Here is a 27,286-nt window from a genome sequence, read left to right as displayed (position 1 = left end):
GTGAACAACTCATCCTATGCATATGTCATCAGTAGTAGGGGAAGGTGAACCACTCACCCTGCGCATGTGTTATCATTAATGGCGGAAGGTGAACCACTCACCGTGTACATATCGCACCTATAGGGGAAGGTGAACAACTCACCATGTGGTCTCTCATAGCTTTAAGAAGTACGTCAAGTCCTTAATAGATCCTAGAGCTCAATGCTCAATAAGGAACCCTCATAGTAGGGTCTTTCCATGAATCCCAACTTCTTTATGAAGGAAGATAAACTTACATCTCCCTCTGAATATTGGGAAAGTAAGCTTGCTCAAAATATAAACATCAGCTATTTGCAATCGTCTATTAATCCTTTGGCCCATGTGCTAGAATTATTCAGACATAATCATGCAGCTTGTATGCAGTTTATCAAACTCAGTTGTCATGACTTGCTTCCATAAAAAAAAATCATCGGACAAAAACAGTCATCAGAGATTTTATAGCTCCCTCTGAAGCCTTGCTTAAGGTGATCATGAATCCTTAAATCATGAGCTTCCTATATGAGAGATGAGACCTTGCACGAGGCAACAACTTCAAGTAAAAGAGGAAAGTTCTGAAGAATCATCATGACCTAGTTGTATTATCCTTTATTGTTAGAAGGCAACTACCAATGCATCAAATTTCCCAATCCATGATGAGACGAAGTCTTTCTCATTCGGGCATTCATATCTATAGAACCATTCTTCATAAGATCCTGGCTTAATGCAACCAAGATATCTAACTCAGAGTCTTCTGCTTCTCGTGCTTGTCAAGGCATGGAATCTGTCAAGCACTCCTTCTCCTAGTTGCTCTTCAAGAATGAAAGCTTCAGGTGAGTTGCATTACTTATCAAGGGTGTTTCAATTTCTTTTTCTGGCAGATCCCTGTAGCTTATAATAGGTAACCTTTCAGAAAAATAAGTTGTCCAAGATTTACATCTATCTTGTTCACAATCGAAGTTGTGAACAAGACTATCAAGTTACTGGAGTTACAATATATCACCATAGCTACGAACTGTAATGGTATTGTATATAATACTGGAACAAAGTTCTATCCTGGATTGATAGCTCCAGGTCTTCATACTTCCAGGAAGACTATTCCTCCTTGAGAGATTTAGGTCAATTTTGACCTTGAATTATTATGCTCTCTCTCTGCTGCTTTTTGTTTCTCTTTAACAAGTTGTTATGTCTTCACGTTACAAGATCATGGTACAACCATATGAACCCAAGTTCAATCACAGGTCACAATTTATTAGGTCCCTTCCTTTATCATCAACAATGTTACTGTTTCACTTGATCGCTAGATACATTGTCAGGAAGGTCTTGGTTTTACTGTCAATAGACCACATAAGGTATGTAGGCGCACGGTCTTACTGTCCATAAGAATCACTGGAATATTGTTCAGAGAAATTATTATCCTTCATCAAAGACTCATGAATACAGTCCTACCATCAAGAGGAAGTTATCAAGGTTGCCATTGTCCTCAAGAGACTGTCATCAAGTTACTCATTGTAATGATTGGCAGAAACAATTTCCAGTGGATAAAACTTTCTTAGAAATGCTTTCCATGTGCTGAGTGATTATATGATGCTGACATTCTCTTTTTGAGTATCAATTATCAATATCAACAGCTTTGATATGCTCATCTTTACCATGTGCAGCCATGCCAATAGAGGGCAGACAAAATCCTGCATCCCATCCTTTCACCTTCTCTTCTGGTACGCTAATCAGAGAAAGAGAACCTTCTCTATTCTTGCCTTTGTTAGGATTATCCTCAGACTCGTTGGTTATCAATTTTCCTTCTTTATCATTTAATGCTTGCAGTCTATGAATTGAGTTCACCACTAAACCGATCTCCTCTAATTTGTTGACCTTGTCCGAAATACTTCTATGTTGACCAATAAACTTCACTACTTCAATATTGTTGTGGAAGGAGAAATTCCTCTGTACAGATTCATTAGCATCTGCATCACTGACTTTGACAACAATATCCTCTTTCTTTGTGTCTGCAGCTTCAGTTAGATTCTAACCCTTTCTGAATTGGATGATTTGATTCTATATTGACATTAGAGTTTTTAATACGGTGAATATGACTTGAAGTTTTTCCTGATGGAAACTCATCTACCAGATTTTGCAACCGATCTTGTGATATTTTCACATCCTCCTGTGCCCGAACAAAATGAAGATGTGCTTTGATGAACTTCTTTATTTTGGATCTGAGCCTCTATGTCACCTTTCTGGTCATTAAGCGCATTGATCTCTTATTCTTCAAATGCATCTCTTGAACTAGCATATGGAGACTTGATTTCTTTTGTATTTCCATGATCGGTATCATCACTTAATCACCAAGATGAATGTCCAACCTCTGTCTCTTTCCTCTCCCTCATCTTACTGCTTCTAGACGGTGACCTTGATGGACTATGACTCCTATCATGAGGTAAAGATCTCTGATCTGCATATGGCTGACGCCCCTTGGCATCCCTTGCGGGAGAGGACAGTGAGTTATGTCTATGTTTCCTTTTGGATCATCGCTCTGATGATTACGTCTACCTGCAGCAATTAGGACCAGAAAATCACCGACGATCAGCATCACCATGAGAAAATGAACAACTTTGTCGAGGAAAGTGACCCCTCTGATAAATAGTGCACAAATTTGTATCATCTCTAAAATATATTTCATATTAAGAACAAGGAAAATAAACATAATCAATTTCTTTCTTCTTTGACTTCAGTGCCTAAGATTGTGGAATGAAAACAAACGATGGCAAGCAAAGACTGTCGCATTTCACTCGGAAACGATCCTCAACCTCGAACACCTTCTAATCTGATAGCTCACAAAATATCTTGGCATTGTTTTTGCATCAACCATCCCTTTACTCCGTTGATCTAAATTGGTGGCCCAACGAAAACCCTTTGAGACTTATAAACCAAAAAGAAACCCTTTCATCCCGCTCAGAAACTGTGCCGCAAAGGATAGATATTCAAGGCTGCAGAGTTGGAGTTTCTAAGCCTTGATCTGGATGAGATCATGTTTCAGAAAACTTCATTGGACAAGAAAGCCTGCAAAATGAATCCCAGATAATGCACCCAAAAAAAGCTCGCAACTGTAGCCATAGTAACTATGGCAAAATAGAGCGATATTACGTATCTCTTCCACAAAGAATCTCCTGAAAGTTATGATAGTTGATATCAACCAATGTCAAGATGCCAATCCACGTATGGCCTTCCTGAGATGGCAGAAGGGTGGTTGCAATGTGAGTGCAGAAGATCCACTGTTATAAGCTTACATATTCTCGTGAAGAGGTAATTGATGTGAATGTCTTTCTTCAATTTCCTGAAAAACTGTGTGATACAATCGAACCCATAGCAGACATCTTACTAGTTCAAAAAGATACAACATTCACTTCAAAATACTTATTCGTTCATTACCTATCAAATCTTGACTGATCTAGAGAATTAGAGGAGGAAGACAAACTGCATGGAGATTGCATTCTTTCTTGCTTGGGCTTGTCCTCACCAGGCTCTGATACCATGTTAATTTTAGGTTAACATGTTCTTTGCTGAGGTCAGATACTTCATGAGCTCATTCATTATTACATTAATCCATTAGCAATCACATCAATCATTATTTTATAGCAGTAACTGATGAAAGAACATGAATGCAGAAGACAAGCCAAGATAAAAGAACAACATAGTAATTGGCACAAGCCAGGGAAAAACCCCAAAATGGGGAAAACCCTTTCTCAATTCTTCTTTTATTAATATCGAAGGTTCAGAAGAGAGAGAGTAAAATGAAGATGTCTTGCCAATAGAGGATCTAATAACTTCTGAGAATGAAGAGCATACCAACAACCCTAAATAAAAAGGCATCCTTCTCACAGTGGACCACTCCCATGACATCCGCTTGAAGACCTAGGGATAGAGGCAACCTTGTACCAATCACAAGAAGAAGCCTTAGATTAATTGTGTTGTTCCTTCAGATTGCTGTGGCTTGAAGAGAAGAGCCTCACTAGGCATTATGACCCCTGAAATAGGTGATTCAATCTGCTGTTGTAGCAACTTCTATCCTGCGGCCAAAACAGAGACATGGAACTAGCACAAAAGCCCTTCTTACTTGGAGTAAGACATGACAAAGGCTACACCCAAACTCGGCCTTATTTGATGTTCAAGAATCCGGTCTTGAAGTGATAAGAAGGCCCATACAAACTGCCCAGAAATTCCTTCAGTTCCTGCGGTTATTTCTCATAAGTAGCTCGGCCCTTGTGACAGAATAGGAAACCCAAAAACACTCCTGCGTCCTTCTTTTGAACCTGGCTACCTCAGATATATGTGAGAGCTAATTTGATGATGTAGATATGAGGTTGGAGGATGCCTCTTATATACCATTAGACATGATGATTTGACCTTATGAAGGAGAAGCCGACCTTGACATTTGGAGGCAAATTTAAATTTCAAAATTTCAATTTCTCCCCTTGATAAGATCATGACTTGTTAAATTTCTTTTGAATAAATAAATATGTTTCCTTATCCAAATTTGGTTATCTTTATGTCAATTTTGGTCCTCTCGTAAAGAGGAATTCAATGCCACAATTATTGTCCTCAAATGAGTTGTCCAAGTGGGATTTGGCCCTAGTTTCCAATTTTAACAATAGTCCTAAAAGAAGATACTCGATGAACATCTAAATGGGTTATGTGCCTTAGGGGTAGTGTGGTATCTCACGTAAATCCTCCCAGCATAATGTTGTCAAATGAAGTTGAGCTTGTCTAGTTAAGGCCTTCAATGAAAATGTTGGGTATGATGTTAATGCTTCAAAAATGGCTTACCAATCCGACTCTTCTTATGAGAACTTTTCAAAGTGAGTATAATCCTTCTACCAATTGGACAATTATGAATACCTCTCTAGTTAAGAGGGAGTGTTGGAAAATGTAACTAGTTTCAGTCTTCATAATTTTCATTTGACTCATATATGTATAAAAAGAAGAAAGAAAAAGGTGTAAAGAACAAAAGGAAAATTATTTGTAAAGCATGGGTTTTATGCTCATATTATTTGTCATCTTGATCAAACATTTTATTAATGCTCTTAGGGTTTACATGAGTCCAAGAGCCATTGTCATTTTGTAAAAGACCCGATTGGGCACTTGTAACAAGAAAATAATTATTATTTTTGTATCTAGAAAGATTTTAAGGACTCCCAAGACCAAGTCGGCCAACCACATGAAGTCGGCCTAGAGAGGGTTATTCGAGCCTCTTGGAAAGGCTATTTAAAGAAGGAACTTTGACCTATTGTGACACACGTCCATCACATCTCTCTTTTGATTGATCTACAATTGAAGAAGAGTACGAAGGTCTTGGAAGGCTGAGGAAAGCCTACCGAAGGAGAAAACCCTACCGAAGTGAAGGGGTTTGAAATTTATCTTTTGCAACTCGCATGTGCGAGTTTATTAGGGTTGTTGTGCACATCTCAGGTCTAAAAATTGTAGGAAGAATAACAGAGCTTCTTTTGAGGCCAAAAGGCTAGGCTAGTCTTTGCTTTGGTGAGATCTTTCTTCGTTGCCTTTGGAGACCTTGTTTAATGGTTGGATTGGTTCTTGGTGGAAGTCCTATTTTTGTCTTGGGTCTTGGAACTCTCATTTGAATTGATTTTATAAGAAGAAAAGTTATTTTGGGGTTTTCCCCTTGGAGGGGTTTTGCCTTGGCTTGGAGCCTATATCTTGTGATCATCTTTTTGTTTGTGATCTTCATGTTTTGGTATTTATTTGACGATAAAAACATAAGAATAGTCAAGGAATAAAAATTAAAAGAATATCACAAATAAATGTCAAGTAAAAGAGAAATCATGACTATGCTGCCCTAATGGATTTTCAACACTTTAGACTATGGTGATGTCTTGTTTATTGAAGGTCTCAGGAAGAATTTTCTTTTAGTTTGTCATGGAGGATAAGTGCTTTGTAATGGAGTTCAAAAACTAGCAATTTCTTGTCAGTCGAAGGATTTAGATACAACTCATGTAATAAGCACTAGAGAAGGAAATTTATATAGGTTGCAAGGTGAACCCATTCAAGTCTTGGTGCATAACAGTGACGACTTGTGCAATGTGGCACAAAAGGATGGGGCACCTGCATCACAGGGCACTACCTATTTTGATGATGGTAGTTACAGGTCTTTTAGAGTTTAGTATTGAGAAACATGGGGTATGCAAAGGGTGATTTCTTGTAGAACATGTCAAGGCTACTTTCCCAAGCAATAAGGATAGGTCTAAGGAGATTCTAGACGTAGTGACAAAGGATGAGGAGTAGAGAGTTCCAAAAGTTTATCCTGGGTCGCCAATGATTTCCAGGGTAATATAATGGTGTTTAGGTGAAGGGGGGGGGATAAGAGCTCATACTTCTATTGGGAAACTTCAGTGGTTCACTCATACATTGAGGGGCACATAGGATTATGGCTTGAGATATATTGTAGATGGTGAAGTAACAAGCAATGTAGTAAATAAGAAGAGCACCTCAAGGTACCACTTTTGCTTGTTATCAACAATGATTATTTTGGTTTAGCAGGAAGCAAACTTCTATGGTTCTTATCTCAATAGAGAGAAAAGATCACTTCATCCAAGATAAGATCTAGATTGGATTGACGAAGCTCCAACATATTCTCATGGATTTGTAGGTAGTTGATAAATTAATTAGGTCATTGGAAAAATGGAAGTTTGAGGTTTTTAGAGATAGACTTCTATCACGATTCCTTCCTTTCCAAAAAGGAGTGTTGAGAATTATATCTTAGACAAAAACTTCCACACATGTTCCACATGAGCATGCAAGCAGTGTTAGATATTTTCAAAAAGTAATTCTATTTTTGGAAGAAAAAAAAGTATATTATTTTGTTGTTCATCTTAGTAAAAAGAGTGTAAGTTTTGTATTTAGTAGTTGAGTCTAAAATTGTATGTCATGCATGAATTATGCATGACTTAGTCAAGGAGAAATCTTAAGAGAGAGAGAGAGAGATCACATAGCTAGGTAAGAGGCATTCTCGACTAGCATGTAGTTCAAGACAACAATATATACAATCATATGAATATATGTATGAAATTGTATAACATACAGGTTGTCTAAGTTGTACAATAGTTTTAATTTTATTTTTGGTTTTTTTCTATCAGTTGTACAAGCTCAGTTCAAGGTGTTTTTGATATCCAAGTAGTGTTGTTTTTTTAATAGTGTGTGTGGACTCTTGTAACTTTTATTTGAAGGAATGAAAAGTTGATTTGAAAGAGTAATTATTTGTGTATGTGAAATTAATTTTTATGTTTCAATTTAATTTCTAGCTAGTATATGGTTTGAAATTTAATTTGGCATTAGTTAAATTTGGTAATATACTTGTTTGATTGATATCATAATGAAATTAGTCACCTATGACTTGAAATTCTTAAATCGCGTCATCACATTTGAATGCTTTTGGATTTTCTCTTCATTCAACATTTGCTAGCTAGAAGTCGTTGTTCATGTTATCTTAGTTGGTACAACTTCTACAATTGGTTGTTTTGTTTTCCTCTTATAATATAATATCCTCTTTTAATATAACATCATCTTGTATAGGTTCTTGTGTTCCTAGTAGCCACATTAATATGTATTGTAGCATGATTTGTGTCATAGTATATTCCATCTCAATAGTACTGAGTGAACATGTAACTTGACATGCATGACATATTCGACCTAATTGTATTTGACATATTTGATAGTATAAAAAAACACAAGATAATTCATTTTTGTGCAAGAAAAATGTTGATGAATATGGCAAATATTGATTTAAAATTCGGGAGCACTTACTCCTACCAAGGATCCGAGGGCAAGTACTTGGTAAATGAGGGTCATAAAATTATTAAGCCAAGTACTCCCAAGGCCATTTTGTGATGATTAGGGCTTGGGAATACCTGGAGATCATACTTAGGAGTGTCTCAACTATAGATTCAACAATTTTCATCATCATATAACATCAATGGCTTGTGTTGAAATTTGGTACCGGAGGACAAGTGGTTCCCTTAGGCTTTGATATTTGGCCTAGGGAAAAGTGTCCAAAAGAATTTATTTTTTCTCCTAAGGTAACTTTATAATTTTTATAAAGTTAAATCTAATTTAAAAGTGACTTTAAGTGATAAAGTTACTAAGTCTAATTTTAAAGTGACTTTTATAAAGTCAATTAAAAATTAGAAAGGAAAAATGACTTTGGAAATAAATGACTAAGATTAAAGTGGTGTGAATTAAAAAATAAAAAGTGAGATTTAAATGAGCATTTAATCTCAGCCTTAGATCTCAATTTATTTCAGCCATTGGATTTAGGGATCACCCAAAAGTCACTTGGATCACCCAAAAGTCACTTGGGGTTAGATTAAAGGAGGAAAAGGAGGAAAAGGTCATTCATTCTTTCATGAGCAGATTGGGAGAAGGAGAGCAAGAGAGATTTCTGAGCAGGGAGGAGAAGGAGACAGCAGCTTGGAACACATTCCAAGGCAGCGGTTGAGCAGATTTGTACAGCTGATTCAACACACAGTGAAAGGCAGATTTTGGCACGATTTTCGAGGAGTGGTTTGCACAAAAATCGAGGAGCAGTTTGCTGATTTTTTTGCACGCAAAAAGAGGGTTGTACAACAACATTTAATGCTGAAAGTGGGCACGAAAATCGAGGATGTCGTACAACATTTATTGCTGTCCTGTTTGCTGTAATTTCTAGTTTGCTGTGAGGCATGGGAAAAGAGATAAGTTGTAAATTTGCTTGCTGATTTTTTTTGTTGAATATTTCTCACTGTGAAAAAAGCATTTTCAGAAATTGTTAAGTTATGGTATGTTCTATGCTTATAACATTTTACTTCTTTTTCTTATTATATTCCACCGATTAGCAATCACATGTACATAAAGTAAAGTGCAGATAGAACATTAAACGATCGACAGAAAACAAGCCAAGACAAGAGACACAAGATGTGGCGGCTAGCCAGGGACAAACCCCACAATGTGTGGGGAAACCCTTTGATCAAATATTCTTTTATCTTCAATAATTCAGCAGAGAGAAATAGTACAATAAATCTGATTCATATCAGCAGTAGCAAACCCTAGATCAGTAGCATCAACATTAGCGGTTTCATTATCAAACTAGGGCAGACCATATCTCACAAACCGACAGTCGGATTGACTTCATTCCACCACCAAAAGTTTCGGCTTCCAGAGGAGGTTCAGATGAACCTACAACGCAATTCAGATGAGGAGATCTTCTAGGCCACGCAAGTCAATCTTTACTTCTGTAGTTGCAGCTTCAGTTTCAGCAGTTTCCAGCTTCAAACTAGGGCAGCCAATATCTTGTAAACCGTTCGTCGAATTGACTTCATTCCACCACCAAAAGTTGCAGCTTTCAAAGGAGGTTCAGATGAACCTACAGCTCAGTTCCAAAGAGGAGATCTTCTAGGCTATGCAAGTCAATCTTTACTTCTGCAGTTGCAGCTTCAAATTCAACAGTTTCCGGCTTCACATGTGTGAGAGAGAGAGACCCATTTCAACGCAGTAGAGAAGAGACTCATATCTGCGCAGTAGAGAGAGAGATGTGATGAGATGAGTGAGTCCAAATGAGGAAAATTCCTCTTATATTTATACACAACGTTGGTGGGTGAATATATGCGACTGTTGGGCTTCTGAGCCTACATGAATTGTAGGTCGGCTTGATAATAATTCCATAATCAAAATAAATTCATATCTCCATGAATACTTATCGGAATTGGATGATCTTTATATCAATCCTATACCTCTCGACAAGAGGAATCTAATAAAAATATTATTAGCCATGAATAAGATGACCCACATGAATTTTTTCCCTGGTTGCCAATTTTAACACTCCCTCTCAACCATGGAGAACTTCATCTGCAATCTGTCTATCGGTCGTTACTATTCATCCATCAAATGCACTGCCTTGTACAGCCTGACCCTTGCCCTGCTCTGCTCTATTTTTCCTGTTCTGCTTTGTCTTGTTCTGCCCTGCACTGATCTGTACTGTTTTGTCCTGTTCTACTATGCTCTTGCATTGTTTTGTTCTACTCTGCTTTTGTCTGAATTATGAAGAAGAAGAAATGATCGAGGATGTATCATACTGACTCAAAGTCAGTCTCAGAGTATGTACCACTGGTCCCAGACCAGCCCCAACCAACCCAAAGTCAGCGTCATAGTGAGTACAACTCCAATGGTCCCAAACCAATATCATCCTCCACTGACTCAAAGTCAGTCTCAGAGTATGTACCACTGACCCCAGACCAGTCTCAACAGACCCGAAGTCAGTGTCATAGTATGGTACAACTCCTACCACTGGTCCCAGATCAGTATCATTGATCCGAGATCAATGGAGGTCATCCTAGCGTAGGGAGTACGGTAGTTACAACGATGCGTCCATCGGTACTACTATGGTCCCTAACTTCATTTCCTTGCTCATTGATCAGATGAGAGGTACTTCCCATGAGTCCCAGACTGCATGGGTAGGATGCCTCGACAGGAGAACTAATCAATCTTGTCCTCACAGGAGAACACATCAATCCTGCTACTATTGCCATGGAGAACACATCAATCCAGGCCTCACAGGAGAACACATCAATCCTGCTACAATTGCCATGGAGAACACATCAATCCAGGCCTCATAGGAGAACACATCTATCCTGCTACAATTGCCATGGAGAACACATCAATCCAGGCCTCACAGGAGAACACATCAATCCTGCTTCAATTTTCCATGGAGAACACATCAATCCAGGCCTCACAGGAGAACACATCATTCTTGCTACAATGTCGCCACGGGGTGTACATGTATACCACCAGGGGATAGTGAATAATCCTGTGGTCATATGTTGCTCCAAGAAGCACCTTGCACCCCCCTGGAGCTCTCAGAGCTCAATGCATCATACATGACCCTCATTGGAGGGTCTTTGAACAACTCCAAGTTGTTCACGGAAAGTCAGAAATTTTACTTTCCCAAGGGGTTTTGTCAGAATGTCGGCGACCTGTTCATCTATACCGATATGATGGAGCCTTATAGCTCCCCGTTGCACCATATCTCGAATATAATGGTATCTGATATCAATATGCTTGGAGCGATCATGGAATACAGGATTCTCTGACAAACGAATCCCACTTTGGTTGTCACAAAGGATCACAGTGGTATCCAATGTGAATCCAAACAACTCACTGAAGAGCTTTTGCAACCAAACTGCCTCACAAGAAGCCATGCTAGCAGCCATATACTCTGCTTCGGCGGTGCTCAAAGCCACCGAATTTTGTTTCCTGCTCATCCAGGATATCGAAGCAGATCCCAAGGAGAAACAACACCCGGAAGTGCTCTTACGGTCCTCCACATTGCCTGCCCAGTCAGCATCTGTCTATCCAAATAGTCTCACATCTCTGGCAATGTATCTTAACCCATAAGTGATAGTGCCACGAAGATATCTCAGCAGATTCTTGGCACCAATCCAGTGTATGTGGTGGGGTTCAACCATATGTTGGCTCAACGTGTTGACTGCAAAGCATATATCTGGACGGGAGTTCACTAAGAATATTAATGCTCCGACGAGTTGCCGATACTCGGTAGCATTTCGTAAAACAGGTCCAACAGCACTACCGCTTAACTTCTTGAAGTCAAGCTCCATCGGAGTAGTTACAGGCTTGCAGTCCACCATTCCGAATCTTTCCAATATCTTCACCACATATTTTCCTTGAGATAGGAAAACTTCTCCTGGCTTTTGCCACACTTCAAGTCCTAGGAAGTAGTGCATCAGTCCTAGGTCTTTCATTTCAAATTCAGAGGCCAGCTCCCTCTTACATTTGTAAATGAGAGGGTCTGCACCTGTTAGAAAGAGGCCATCCACATACAACACCAGTATGAGAGGCTTGTTATCTTCAACCTTAAAGTAAAGGTTAGGATCGACTTCACTCCTAGTGAATCCCAGCTTCATCAAGTAGCTATCGATCCTCTCATACCATGCTCGGGGTGCTTGCTTCAGCCCATAGAGAGCTTTCTTCAACCTGCATACATGATATTTTCGATCATAAATCTCAAATCCTTCGGGTTGCTCCACGTAGACCTCTTCTTTGATTGAGACATGCAAGAACGTAGTCTTGACATCCATCTGATGTAGGTTCCATCCTTGTGAAGCGGCAAGGGCTATGATCGAGCGGATGGTCGTATATCTGGTAACAAGTGTAAATATCTCATCATAGTCTATACCTTCATTTTGGGAGAAACCTAGAGCAACAAAACGAGCCTTATACTTTTCCGTGCTTCCATCTGCTGCATGCTTTATCTTGTAAAGCCATTTGGAAGTAACAATAGTTTTGTCTTGGGGTCTGGGAACTACTTCCCAAACATCATTCTTTATGATAGACTCATATTCTTCGGTCATAGCATCCTTCCATACTTGATGCTTGACGGCATCTGAGAATGACGAAGGCTCATTTTGTATGATCATGCTCATGATGGTCAGGTATCCTTGATACCTATTAGGTTTCTTACTTTCACGAGAGGTTCCTCGGGGTGCAGCATGTCCTTCAGCATCATCAAGTAACCCCTTAATCCATGAAGGCCTCTTCCTAGAAGAGGAAGATTCATATGGATGAGGATCAATCGGATCCATGGGTTCTTCTACATCAGGCATTGATTCATCATCCTTTTCTTTCGGTTCCCTGGTGTCGGCTTCTTGAGAGCTCCTCAAAGTCGGAAGATTGATCACCTTGCTGAGAGCCATATCTTCGTCAAAGGTGACATCATGACTAATTATGACTTCCCTTTGATCGGCTACATAGATTCTATAGCCTTTAGTATGTTCACCATAGCCCACGAAAATTCCCTTCTTTCCAGATGCTCCCAATTTATTTCTTTTCTCTTTCGGCACATGAAAGTATACAGGGCTTCCAAAAATTTTAAAATGAGAAACATCAGGTTTCTTACTGGTGAATTTTTCTTCAAGAGTCTTGGAACCCAATGCTTGATGAGGGCATCGATTTTGTACATATACGGCAGTGTTTGCAGCTTCAGCCCATAGAAACTTAGGAAGACTTTGATCATGTAGCATGGCCTGGACTGCTTCCATAATTGTGCGGTTCTTCCTTTCTGACACACCATTTTGTTCAGGAGTATATGGTGTAGTAGTCTCCCTCTTGATGCCAACCTCTGATATGTCTGAGTGAACTAGCTGTTATATATCGGAGATCTTGCTTTGACTTGAAGGGAATGGTCCCCTTTTGAGCTTTCCTTCGGCACATCCCGGTCATACACCTTCTTTCTCTACTTGGAATTCAGGCATCCCTGTTACCATCTGTCTTACATCGGGTAGAGCTTTGTAATGAAGGTGGGCAAACCTCCGATGCCAAAGTTCGGACTGAAGCGTTGTGTCACAAGACATGACACCTAGCGGACTTCCACCGACTTGATATAAATAATCAACTCGAAACCCAAGAGTGAAAGCATCTTTAACATTATTTTTCCATATGCGTACCTTACCATCACTGAAGGTTACCTTATAGCCTTTGTCTTCCATTGTCGAGATGGATACCAGGTTCTTTTTGAGATCAGGTACATATAATACATCTTGTAAGTGAATCGTATTACCTTGATTCAGTTTAAGAGAAACATTGCCTACACCTTTCACTGGGTATTTCATGTCATCTCCAAGGACAATTTCCAGGTTAGTTTCTTTCTCTACCAGATTATAGAGTACTTCTTTGTAACCAGTGAAGTGTCTTGAGGCACCACTATCAATGAGCCAAATTCCCATTGAGTCCGAAGGAGCGAAGGTCGATAGAGCAGCTGGTAGATAATATTCAGCCTGCTTATCGTCAATAGTGTCAGATTCATACCTGGAATTTCTAGCCTTCTTGAATGGTTGCCCTCTTCCTTGATTTCCCGCATTCCTTTTTCCTTTGATGTTGAATTTTTCATTCCTTCGATTACCATGAGAGGGATTTTGATCATCGTCACGGTGAGAGTCCTTTCTATCAGGGCATTCCCTTGCATAGTGACCTGCTTTATTGCAAATGAAACATCGTCCTTTTCTTCCACCCTTAAATCCAGCCTTTCTTTTCGATTTAGACCCATAATTATTTCTTTTCTTAGCATGAGAAGAAAAAGCAGCAGGAGGACCTTTAGGCAAGGGCATTTCCTGCTCTTCTACCCTTGTTTTTTCTTTAATGCATCTAGCCATTAATTCCTCGAAACTAGGAATTACATTATTGTTCAGAAGAGGATCCTGAACACATACCATTCAGATGGTAATCCTCCGAGAGTTGTGAGTGCCATTTCTCTGTCAGTAATGGTTTCCCCAATAGATAGGAGATCGTTCTTGATCTCGGTGATTCTTAAGAAGTATGCTTGCATACTTTCATCTTTACCCTTCTTGATTTCCCTCAACTTATTTCTAAGAAACAAAACTTGATTTGCATCATTAACTTTAAATAAACTCACCAGTTTGTCGTAGATTTCTTTGGAGGTGTCTAGATCAGAGATGTAGGCCACCAAGCGCTTGTCGATAGAGTCCCGGATGATCTTCTTTGTTTTGACTTCTCCATTTTTCCATTTGTTCCAGGCAGCAGCAGATGCATTTGATGAAGGCTCAACAATATTGCCTCTTACATGGTCCAGCACTCCTTGATCTTCAAGGGTTAGATCGATAGACATCTTCCATCCGTGATAGTCAGCTTTCTCATGGAGCTTGTCTTCGGTAGGAAAGAGTGTTGAGGACCCCATAGTTCTTTTAGGATAGCCTTGCCAATCTTCTCTGCAATGATTGCTCTTGCTCTTGCTCGGGCTTTGTCTTCACCTCAGCTCTGATACCATGTTAAGTTATGGTATGTTCTATGCTTATAACAATTTACTTCTTTTTCTTATTATATTCCATCGATTAGCAATCACATGTACATAAAGTAAAGTGCAGATAGAACATTAAACGATCGACAGAAAACAAGCCAAGACAAGAGACACAAGATGTGGCGGCTAGCCAGGGACAAACCCCACAATGTGTGGGGAAACCCTTTGATCAAATCTTCTTTTATCTTCATTAATTCAGCAGAGAGAAATAGTACAATAAATCTGATTCATATCAGTAGTAGCAAACCCTAGATCAGTAGCATCAGCATTAGCGGTTTCATTATCAAACTAGGGCAGACCATATCTCACAAACCGACAGTCGGATTGACTTCATTCCACCACCAAAAGTTTCGGATTCCAGAGGAGGTTCAGATGAACCTACAATGCAGTTCAGATGAGGATATCTTCTAGGCCACGCAAGTCAATCTTTACTTCTGCAGTTGCAGCTTCAGTTTTAGCAGTTTCCAGCTTCAAACTAGGGCAGTCGATATCTTGCAAACCGTTCGTCATATTGACTTCATTCCACCACCAAAAGTTGCGGCTTTCAAAGGAGGTTCAGATGAACCTACAGCGTAGTTTCAAAGAGGATATCTTCTAGGCCACACAAGTAAATCTTTACTTCTGCAGTTGCAGCTTCAAATTCAACAGCTTCCGGCTTCACATGTGTGAGAGAGAGAGACCCATTTCAACGCAGTAGAGAAGAGACTCATATCTGCGCAGTAGAGAGAGAGAGATGTGATGAGATGAGTGAGTCCAAATGAGGAAAAGTCCTCTTATATTTATACACAACGTTGGTGGGTGAATAGATGCGACTGTTGGGCTTCTGAGCCTACATGAGTTGTAGGTCGGCTTGATAATAATTTCATAATCAAAAGAAATTCATATCTCCATGAATACTTATCGGAATTGGATGATATTTATATCAATCCTACACCTCTCGACGAGAGGAATCTAATAAAAATATTATTAGCCATGAATAAGATGACCCACATGAAGTTTTGCCATGGTTTCCAATTTTAACAAAAATAAAAATGAGCTCTCGAACTGGTTTTCCCCAAGAGTTGTAGGGCGTTTTTCCAGGGTCAAGTTGACCAAAAATCTCAGTGTTTAAATGTGTTTTAATAGCTATTTATTACTGCTGATTTTTATTTATGCAATTTCCAGCATTCTGTAAAATTTCCAGAATTTGTGTTTTCAGCAATATTTATTTTTTTCAGCTTGTTAAATTTATGGTTATGGGAAAGGGCATTTAACTACATGGGAGAAATAAGGTGAAACTGAAAACCGGGGTGGGAAAACAGAAATTTCTATAGCTTGTATAACTTGAGTTGGTCTAGATTGATTATTTGATAGATGAATTTGTGTTTTACTCCTTTCCTCCATTTTTTGGGATGGTCAATGCTTGAGAGCCTTCATCTTCAAATTATACCTCTTGAACCTTTTCTTGATAGCTATAACAACACTTTGTCTCCAATTTTTAAGTGGTAGTCAATTTGATGCTTGTCATGACACCCTGTGTATTTCTTCCAAGTGTTTATCAAATTGTCTTTCCCTTATTGATGCATTTTTTTAATATTCTTGATTTTTTTCAACGCAATGTTGTTTGACTTCTTCTTATTGTTACTTGGTAAAGTATCTTGTGTAGCCATGGCCAAAGATGCTTGAGGTTAAAACCTCAAATGTGCCTTCATAGGTGATTTATAAGTAGGATTCTATATGGCTTTTATGTATTTGTGTTTGTATTAGGGCACCTACTCATTATTTCTATCTTTAGGTACCAATGATTGTACATTCTTAACAATTGCATGGTGTTTGTTTACCACTTTGGTTTATCCATTAGTTTGTCAATGAAAATTTGTGTCCTTCATCCCCACATGTCCATGAATGAACATAATCCCTTGTAACAATGATTAAGTAATTTCTCATCCATATTTAACATGATGAATGTTAATAGTTTAAATTTTTCCTAACATACCTGAAGAACATGGTAACAATGTATTTCCTTGTTATTCTTTTCTTACATGGCATTATGATATGACAAAAATGTAGTTCCTCTACTTAGAGGTGGTTGGTAAACCCCTAAGGAAGTCCAAAGAGATTTCTTCCCATTGTTTGGTTGATGCTTGGAAGTTTATTATGGCCCTAGTCTTAAGCAAGGTTGAGTCATGAATAGTTGACATGTGGTAACCAACCCTTTGAGGCTCTCATGCAATTTTTTATATATTATGTTGGTTGGATTTGTTAGGGTTTATGGGTTTTCAAACTTAATTATGTCAATGTATGGAGAATATATCTCCATCCTTGGCCATGAATTGTGGAATTCATATGTTGGCTAATCATCTCTAGAGGTTACTTATGGCTTGGCTTTCATAATAAATGACTAGGTATTTTGACTTCACTTCCATTCAATACTTGCTCTTATTGTTTGGTTGTTATTTATATAATTTTTATTAGGTTGAATAAACATATAAATACCACCACCAGTAGTAAGAAAGCAGTGATTTGGGGAGGTGGGAGAATATTTACTTGGTAGATTGGGAGCCATTATTTTAGGGTCAAAAATTTGTGATCAGAATACCTTTTTATTGGTACTATTCATTACAATTTGAACTTGTGCCATCAAAAGTAGAGTTGTGACACCATTTTCTATTTAGGATCATAATATAGATTCTAAATAGCAGTGAGGAAATTACAACTATTTGAAGTTGTTGCCTCAAAAGCTTAGTGGAAAATAGAAGATCCATTAATTGCAAGTGCTCTTGTTTTTATAAACCTTAAATCTTACTTAAAGTGGAATATTTTACCATTATAAATTGTGATATCTTAGAACCCTCCAAGTCATGATAGTTTCCTCTTGAAACCAATTGGATACAATGGGAAATAAAGGAGGGGCCAAAATATTCCAAACAAGAATGCAAACTTTGAGGATACTTAACTCCTACAGAATGAGGAGGTGTAATCGAGAATCAATAACATCCAACAAGAGCTTGAATTCATACTCACAGATAGAATGTAGGAATTGTTATGTTGTTGTAGAATTTATTGTCACTCAAAAAAAGCTTTCAACGATCTTGCAATCATTATTGAACAATTTTACCAATAGCCCCATTGCCGCATTTGGTATGTTGAATATGTAACTAGGTTCAGTTTTCATAATGACATATGTAATCATGATTTTATGTATTTAATGTAAAGAGAAAATTAAATTTATTATTGTTGTTCTTGAGGCATGGATTTCATGCTCAAGGGAAATTTATTTTTAGATCAAGCATTCATTGAGTCTACAAGTCAAATTGAGTCATTGTCATGTATTGAAGACCCATTTGGGCATGTTACATATTGTAAAGAAAAATTATTTGAGTCAAAAAATAGAGTCAAAAGACCCTCCAAGACCTCGCCATGATGCAAAGATCAAGTCAACCTACACACATGGACAAGTCGGCCTAAAAGGTGCAATTCGACCAAGTGGAATACCTATATATAAAGGAGACTTCAACCTCACTTGGAAGAGACACATTCACCCACCAATTCATACAATAAAGAGAAATAAGTGTGAGGAAGATAAATACTAGAAGAAAACAAGAAAATAAAGTTTTTTTTATTGGTTTTTGGGCTATATTACTCCACACGTGCAAAGGTTAGGGCATCATCTTGTAGTAACAGATACCGAACTGTAGTCACTCCAAGAAGGTTGAGTTTTGGGTCAAAGGAAATCTATCTTGTAAGCCAAATTGATAAGGAGAAGGTATCATATCAAGTGAAGAGGATAAGAAGGAAAAGGTCTTCATAATTCTCTCACGCATGTCACCTAGGGTTTTTGTAGTCCTTTATGTACATTCTTGATGTATTTTGGGGCATCCTTAGGGCTTCTTGGAGCAAGCCTAGACCAGATTTTAGAGACCCCTTTGAGCAGACTTGAAGACATTTGTTGAAGCAGACTTGGAGACATTTTTGAGTTTCCTCTTGAAGTCATCATGGAGCAACATTAAAGCCCCTTTCGAAGCAGTCTAGGAGCAGATATTGATAAGTAAATGGACTATATTCTTGAAGTGATTTTTTTAAAATATTGAAGAATACTTCAAGTAATCCTTGAAGAGTATTTGAGTAGTTTTTGAAGTGATTTTTGGATCAGTCTTGAAGACATTTTTTGAGCAAACACTGGAGAGATTTTTGCACAGTCATTTGAAGTGTTTATTGAAGAATCCTCAGAGCAGTCTCTAAAAAGTTTTCGAGTAAACTTTGGCGAACCCTTGATCAATATTTTAAACTGAATTTGAAGTAATCTTGAAGCCATCTATGGAATTCATCCTTAGAGCATTTTTTGAAGACATTTTGAAATAAGTATCTTCAAACCATTGAAGTATATTTGAAGGTTGAAGCCTAAGAGGATTGGTGTACTCATATTGACCAGATTTGTTCTTGAATTGGCCTAAGAGGATTGGTGTCCTCATATTGACAAGTTTAGTGCCTGGATTGGCCTAAGAATATTATTGTCCTCAATTTGACCAAGTTGGTGCCTAGAAGAATTGAAGAACTTATATTATAGGTTGGAGCCTGTCTTTGTAAAAGAGGATTGAAGTCCTCACTATTTTCAATAATAAAGTTATTTTTTGTTCTAGCTTAACTTGAAAAAATCTCAACTGACATAATTTAACAATTGAAAGAAATATCGATTTACCCCCTCCTCAATATTTCCAAAAATTGGTATCAGAGTTAGTTCCTTTAGTCTCAGCCCAACAGCTAGAAGGAAAATCCCCTAGAACAAATGGGAAGGTCAATAAGGAAAGTCTCCAAACCATTTTAATATATCTCCTCCTCAGTCATGAAATCAAAAGTCAACTAGGTTAGCAAAGCTCCCTTGTTCAATGAAAAAACTATGTGTCATGGAGCAAAAGAATGTGATTCTATTTGATGGCCCTAGAATATGAGGTATTGGAATCAATGATTATTGGAAGCATAGTAATAGAGGATTCAAAAGAACACAATACAAATGAAATGAAACTAGGTTAGCAAAGCTCCCTTGTTCAATGAAAAAACTATGTGTCATGGAGCAAAAGAATGTGATTCTATTTGATGGCCCTAGAATATGAGGTATGGGAATCAATGATTATTGGAAGCATAGTAATATAGGATTCAAAAGAACACAATACAAATGAAATGAATACATTCTTTAGTATTATCTCAAAATCTCTAGAAATCAATATGGGTCAATGTTCTTTAGCCAAAAGTCTTTGGGAAAAGCTACAAAATCTTTTTTCAAAGGAATCTGCCCCTGAGATTGTTGAATCAGAACCAGATACTTATGTAGAACAATAAAATAATTAAGAATAAAAGAATATAGATGAAGGTAAAATAAAAAACACAAAAAAAAAAAACTATGAAGATGAAGAAGATCTGAAGTAGAAGTTGAAGTAGGCCTTAAAGTAGAGCTTATGGCTGCTATAGAAAAAAAAATAGATTGAAAGAAGAAAATGGAATCTTAAGAGGTTGATGCAAGAAGTTGAAGAAAATAATCATGACATTGACAGTATAAAGGAAGAAGTTGTCCTCCTAAGATTCCAACTAGAAGAAGCAGAAATAAGGGAAGGAACTTTGATCAATCATCCCAAAGAAAGATCTGACTTCAACAAAATTGAAGAAGAAATTAGTTCCTTGAAGAAGAAAGAGGCGTCCAAGGAGTAATGAAAATCCAAAATTTGAAGAAAGATGAAGATTAGAGGAAATGTGAGAAAGAAATTCTCATTGAAAAATGATGTTGAAAAACTATGAAATTTTTTTAAGAGTTCTCAATCATTGGATGGAATTCTCTGCCATCAGATATCACCATTTGATAAAAAGGGACTTGGTTATACAAGTGAATCTCCAAAGACTAAATTAAAATAAAAACATGAAATAGAAGCCATCATTCTCCAAAATTCATACCATAACAAGGATGAAAACATTGTTGATGCTCCCAAAGGGTCCATACACAATACAAGCAACAATAAACATCAACAAAAGCTTGGATCTCCTCCAAGGCAGAACAATTTTAGGAGATCGTCAAGAGAGATATACTCATCTAGGTACCCAATAATGTTCTCTGGTTATTATTATTCATGTAATAATTTCGGTCATAAAGCAAGTAAGTGAAAAATGTACTAGAGGAATAATTATAAATATCCTAGAAGTAAGTTTGCAAGAAAACAAGACAAGATTCTTGATGGCTATGACAACAAAATTTACAACTCAGTCGCTACATTATTCAAGTTCAATATAGAATTATATCATTGTCACAACTTTGTACATATAGCATGGGACTATAGAAGTGGCATGAAATGGGCTCCTAAGTGAGTCAAAGAACAAAATTTATCTGGGAAAGCTACAAAAGTTTGGAGAAGAAAACAAGTTTAACTAGGAAATGAACTTGTCTTGAGTGCTCAAGGAACTTGTTTGAGTTGGTGACTAATTATGTGCCTAAGGCAAAATCTATGGTTCCTTGATATTTATAAATTGAGATTATACCTAGGAAATATATTTGTGTTAAGAAAACAAGAAGAAATATCAAAAGTCGTGTTGAAACACAAAAATGAGATGTTAGACTCTCAAATTGATGTGATTATGGAAGCATGTATAGCTCTAATTGATGCATATGTCAAATAGGATCTACTTAATGAAGCCTTGGTTTCTGAACCTTTTTTGAAACACATCATTATTTTGACAATCTTGTTGTTACTTCCAATATTATGGGTCTCCAAATTCCATTACTTTCAAGCTTGGTTGATGGGCTAGGTTCTAAAATTATACAACGAAGGAAGTTATATGCTAAACCAATGTCAAAACTGATTATTTTTCATATGGCTAAAACATAAGAGGTTTCGGTTTAAGATGAGAATGGAAATATTGTTAGGAAGACTATGAAATATAATGATGGCCTTGTCCAATACAAGGTAATAAGGGATACGTTAATCTATCAAATCTTTATCATAAATGGAATAGCTTGAACATGCACTATTGGGAAATTGGTTCTATTTTAGGTTCTATGATGGAGGACTAGATCATGGCTTGTCATACCTTGCAAAAAGAAAGTTGTTGTCATCCAGGTTAAAGAGGCAAATTCATTTGTTTCTAAACTTGTAACAGGTGTTGCATCAATTGTTTTTAATCTTCAACCACATCACATAGATGCATCTTATGAAGTTATGGAGCATATGATTCAAGAAAAATCAAATCCTCAAACTAGAAATTGAATTGTTGAGAAAGAGATGAATTTTGTAATGTACAAGACATGTCAAAAGAAGAGGAGGTTGTTCAACATATGAATTATATTTTCTCACAACTTCAGGGCTTGAAAAGAAATATAAATGAGAGCGACAAGAGTGAGCGGTTGCAATTTCAAAGGTTTCGCACTAGGATAGACCATATGAGTATGCTTCGGGCAAAAAACTAGCAAAAATGGAACAACATACAAGTGAAAAGAATTCATTTTGATTACATGTTACACATCCTATTATGACACTACTATGAAATTTGCTAAAAATAATTCCATACAGGATATTGTTGATATGAATATGGATGTAAAGAAAGTTCTATAAATTTTTAGAGCAACCGCAAGGAGAGCTTTCCAAGTTATTCATTGTTCGATATGTTTCTTTCCACCCTTCTAGAGACTTCCTTTTAGCAAGAACTAGCCATCATATTGCACATTTATATGATTTCAATACTTTTCAATGCTACTTGTCATCAACATTGCAAAAAAGAGTTGTTGGTAGGGCTATAAATCATATAGGAATCTACTTCATTCTTCAAATCACAAGCTAATTCTTTGGATATTTGGAGAGATCTTCCAAGCAATATCATTGAAAAGTACGAACAAAGATTGAACTCAAAAAGCTATAGTACAAGCTAAACTTGAAGACTTGGTTTATTGTTTTTTTTTCAATTTCCCAAATGAATTAGACAAGAGTGTGTGTGTTTTGGAACCCATGATGTTTAAAGGATTCATGTACCCAATGAAAGGAGGCAGTTCATATATATCATGAAGAGATTAAGAAGGTATTTAAGGTTTCACGTTGAAAAAGTTGAATGACAGGGGGAAATATATGGAATTACAGTCATTGCTTTGGGGATGCCTAGTAGTTGCTTATTTGAAAGGATGAGCTATGCAACACATGTTTTAGATGCATGTAATACTTATTGTGGATCATAGACTGAAGTTATTGCATTTACAACTGCTATAAAAATCGTTATATGAGGGAAATAACTTGAATGAGGTAGTTATTGTCAAAATGGATGTTGCTAAAGAAACAATGCCATGAACCATGTTGAGATGTCCATTCGATTATACTAAATATACAAATGCACCAGACAAAACCATTGTTTTTCAAAATCTCCAAAAGAAGAGGGGAAGCACAAGCTCAGGGGGAGAAATCCTTAAAGGGGGGTCAACTAACATAAAATTTTAGACAAGGGAAGCATCCCTTTGTTATTGATGTCAAAGGGGGAGAATGTGAAGACAAGGGAGTAGCACGATGAGGATATTGTTGTCATCAATAACAAAGGGGGAGTGTGATGTAGGAAATGTTCCCTCTGCGGACAGAGGCAACCCCTCTAGCCCAAGGGTGGATCTAGTCACAGCAAGATAAAACAACAACTAATTTCCTTAAACAGTCATTGTTGAAAGAACCTACCTCAAATCGGTGTTCGATGAAGCTTTCGTTGCGCCGCTTCAGTTATCGTTTTCTTCTCCTCGTTGAGCAATTCACCTGAAACAACACAAGAGAACAACGGAACACGTGCCAAAGTACAACAATGATCTATTTACTTACAGAGTCAAGTAACCATAAGCTATATAGTATATTTTACACGAAACATAAGAAATCATCATTGACTATATTAAAATGAATCAAAAACAAAGCTTACAACCAAGCCTTAACATCGCGAGCTTTCTCGGAGGGTCCAGCCGGTGTGTTTCTTCAAGCCTTCACTCTCAAGAGGATCTCCCGAGTAGATGATAACTCTCTCTCTCTCATCCACAAGCACAAATACAAGGCTAAGGCAATCCACAACCAATTGCTAAGCTATCAGCAATTCACACTACAAACTATCAAACTCACACCAAAACAAAGCTAATTTGCTCAATCCAAAAAAATAAGAACTAGCTGATAATTGCAATGGGGAGTGCTTTTATAAGAGGAAGATCCTCCATAAATGAGGGAGAGGGAGCTTATTCTCAACGGAGGTTTCTGAAAAGGTGGAACCACCATCCTAGAGGAGGAAAGGCGAACTCCCTTGACCCAACAACTAGTTCTAGAATCACCCAGAAGGGAAACTGTTTGAAGTAATTTGCCATGTCTGGATCGTCGCAAGTCATACACTAGGGCTCAGCAACGATGTTGCAAGGAAGCAGTGTATTCAGATCAATCTTCACAAGAAGGATCTTGAGGACTTGCGCCGAGCCCTAAAATTCGACCGTCGCAGGAAACATATGTACCCCTGCGACGACATCGTGACAACATAGTTCATCACAGAGAATCGTCACAGGCAGAATGGGGTTCACTTGCGACGATGCAGAAACATAGGTAAAAGGGTCAATATTCAGGATTAGAGAGCACTTGCTTAATATTCTTGAATGATTAGGAAGATGTGGACATATTTATTTGATATATGACACAATGGATGCCGCTCAAAGACTAACTTTATCTGAGATCAGGGGATATGAGGTCAGTGACAAATTACTGTGTAACAAATGCCCCCTAAAGCATGAAGGCCGAGAGAGTGGGAGGGGTGAAATGTTTTACGAAATCATAATCGAACCAGAACACCATCGCTGAAAACCTGCAGGCCTAAGTACCACTGATATCTCTGACAGTGCAATACATGTAGTCTAGGCATGGGCGCAGCAATCCAAAAGACATATGAAACTTGGTCTGTGGTATGGACATAGCCACCCAGTTTATAAGACCATATATAAAGATAAAGGTGTGGTCACAGCTATCCAAAAAGACTTTGGTGTGGTCGCAACCATCCAATCAAAGAGTCATATATGCAATCACGAACCAATGCACGCAACCCAAACTTATGTAATCTTAGTCCGGGGTCTTGAATCCCAACCGATCATAGTACAATTTCTAACATGCGAATAGATGTGTTGAAGTTGAGCATGGTAGAAAATCGTTTGATTACCGGTCAATGATGTAAACCATTAACAAGTGCGAGAGAGACCACCAATAATGTCAATGGTTCTCAAGGTATTGCCAGTACAATCCACTAAGTGTGAAGAATGATCTGGAGTCGAACACTCGTGGAATCACCCGATTGAATACCAATAATGCAAGCCTGTCGTTGAGTGCGAGGAACTTTCCATTGAGTCATGCAAGTTCCAAGGTACCGAAAGGAATCTCTAGATCAACTTCCTGGATAATGAGTTGGTGTCGACAGGAAGCGACCCGTCACAAGAGGGCCATAATGTTTCCCTCATAAACAAAATGAAACAAGGAACAAGAGGAAGATGGTGAAATAGAGAATCAGAGAATCAGAGAAGGAAGTAAGGGTGCAAACTGCAGAAGGATTATACTCTTGAACATATCGGCGACACGACTCTGGAATGTGGCATCATCTTGGTACCAAGGGATCGGATGTCTGACTGAGACAACAAGGATCAATTGGAATGAGGCAAAATGATAACCCAAACCCGGAAGGCCAATGACGATGTGAGGATATACCAAACCTGACGAGAAGCAAAAGTGTCGTTGTTCAAGAGTGATTAGTTATCGTAGGTAACTAATGAAGATTTCCAAATTTCCCCCCCACCATTGCTGGTGAGTACCCAATTATTTTTGAAAAACAAGCCTGAAGGGGATAGCATATGCTTGTGATATAAGTTCGTCCTTTGGACAAATCCAACCTATTGAAATTTTAACGAGCCCTAGGCAGGAGAAGCTCGGGTCTCATCATGGTGACGAGTTCAATGTCGTCAAGGTTTAATGAGTCTGACATAGGTAAAACTCAGAGTCTTTTTCATGTTTATAGAGTTTGAAAATGACACAGAAAAGAAAACTCCAAGGGGGCCCCTTTTCGTAAGTTTGTGTCCCTCAAGCCTGAAAAGGTAGAAAACAATACTCGAGAGAACCGCTTGACCATTTCGATCAAGGAGTACTTTTCATAACTAGTGTTCCCGATCCGAAAAAGTAGAAAACTGATCGAAGACACGACATTTCATAACCAAAAAACGAGCTTGAAACGACAAAAGCCCGACCATATTTTCATTTTTAAACGGTCGGAAAAGAGCTGAAATCGGACCACCATTTTATTCTTTTTTAACGAGTCAAAAATGGAAAAACTCAACAATCTTTTCTTCTTTTATGAGTCAGAAAAGAGCTTAAAGAGGACTTGTGGAAAAAAATTTCAGTATGGATCAAGCACAAATTGACCGAAAACTATATCCGTCGCCCCTGTTCCAGCACAGACAAAGAACCCGACATAAGACCCATTCTACAAAGATACGTGATAATTAATTAGAAAAAAACTAGGTCAAAAACCCTAAAACCATAAGGAAAAACCAAATAAACTTTAGTAAAACCCAAGTCCTATAGTTAAAAAAACCCTAAAATTTCAAAAAAAACTTATATAAAGTGAATGGTAAAAAACATTTTTACATTGCTTTTGAGTTTTTAACCTTGGTAAGTTTCAAATCACGAACCTGTGCAAATTTGGAGGTCAATTTCTTCATCTGTGGTCAACAATCCCTCGCCATTTTTTCGCCAAGTATCTTACCTTCGCCATTGTGTTTTCATTGCTTTCAGTTCTAATTTCATGCATTTTGGGTGAATTTGGGAAGATTTTCCATTCCAAAACCGCACCCCGGTCGTCGCAGAAGTCCCCTGCGGGTTTCGCGACGATTGGGGATTTTACACACACCAAAATTGGCATCGTCACAGGAAACACGTGTACCCCTGCAATGATTCGGAAAATGGTGAACTGTGAAAGCGAACCATTGCAATTGTTTTAGAAACAACTGCGATGGCGCAACAAACATAAATTTTTTTATTTTTACACCATTTTAGAAGATGAAAGCAACTCAAACAAGTTCTAATGAATTGATATTTGCATATGTAGGGTGAAAAATGGTGTTTGCATGGCAAGAACGCACGCATGACGTTGATGATGAAAGAGGGGAAACTGACCCACAATGCAGACAAGTTCTTCGGAACTACGGATTACTTAATTTTTTCGTCGCACCTCTTTTACGAGCACAATTGGACTTGCTCGAGTTCTTGATTCGCTCATGGAACCCGACAGAGGGTAAGTTCATAATCCGGGGTCAGGAGATCGAGTTTGACGTGACAGACATATACTTTCTCACCAGATTATCTCAATGAGGAGAGAGACCCTGAAGGGCGGTGTGTGGGTCCTTGGAGAGTCTCT

At 37.9% G+C, this 27,286-nt stretch overlaps 1 pseudogene; it reads right to left on the bottom strand.

Annotated features, from left to right (window-relative positions):
- Positions 1-1,517: 1,517 nt before the first annotated feature.
- LOC149260569 (zinc finger CCCH domain-containing protein 13-like) lies at positions 1,518-26,791 on the bottom strand (annotated as a pseudogene).
- Positions 26,792-27,286: the final 495 nt, after the last annotated feature.

The sequence above is a fragment of the Pinus tabuliformis genome, chromosome 6, assembly GCF_031772625.1.
Source record: "Pinus tabuliformis cultivar Carrire ecotype Pingquan chromosome 6, CPIR1, whole genome shotgun sequence".
Taxonomy (NCBI): Eukaryota; Viridiplantae; Streptophyta; class Pinopsida; order Pinales; family Pinaceae; genus Pinus; species Pinus tabuliformis.
The sequence above is the reverse complement of the archived record's forward strand: the minus strand, read 5'-3'. Positions and strand labels throughout refer to the sequence as shown.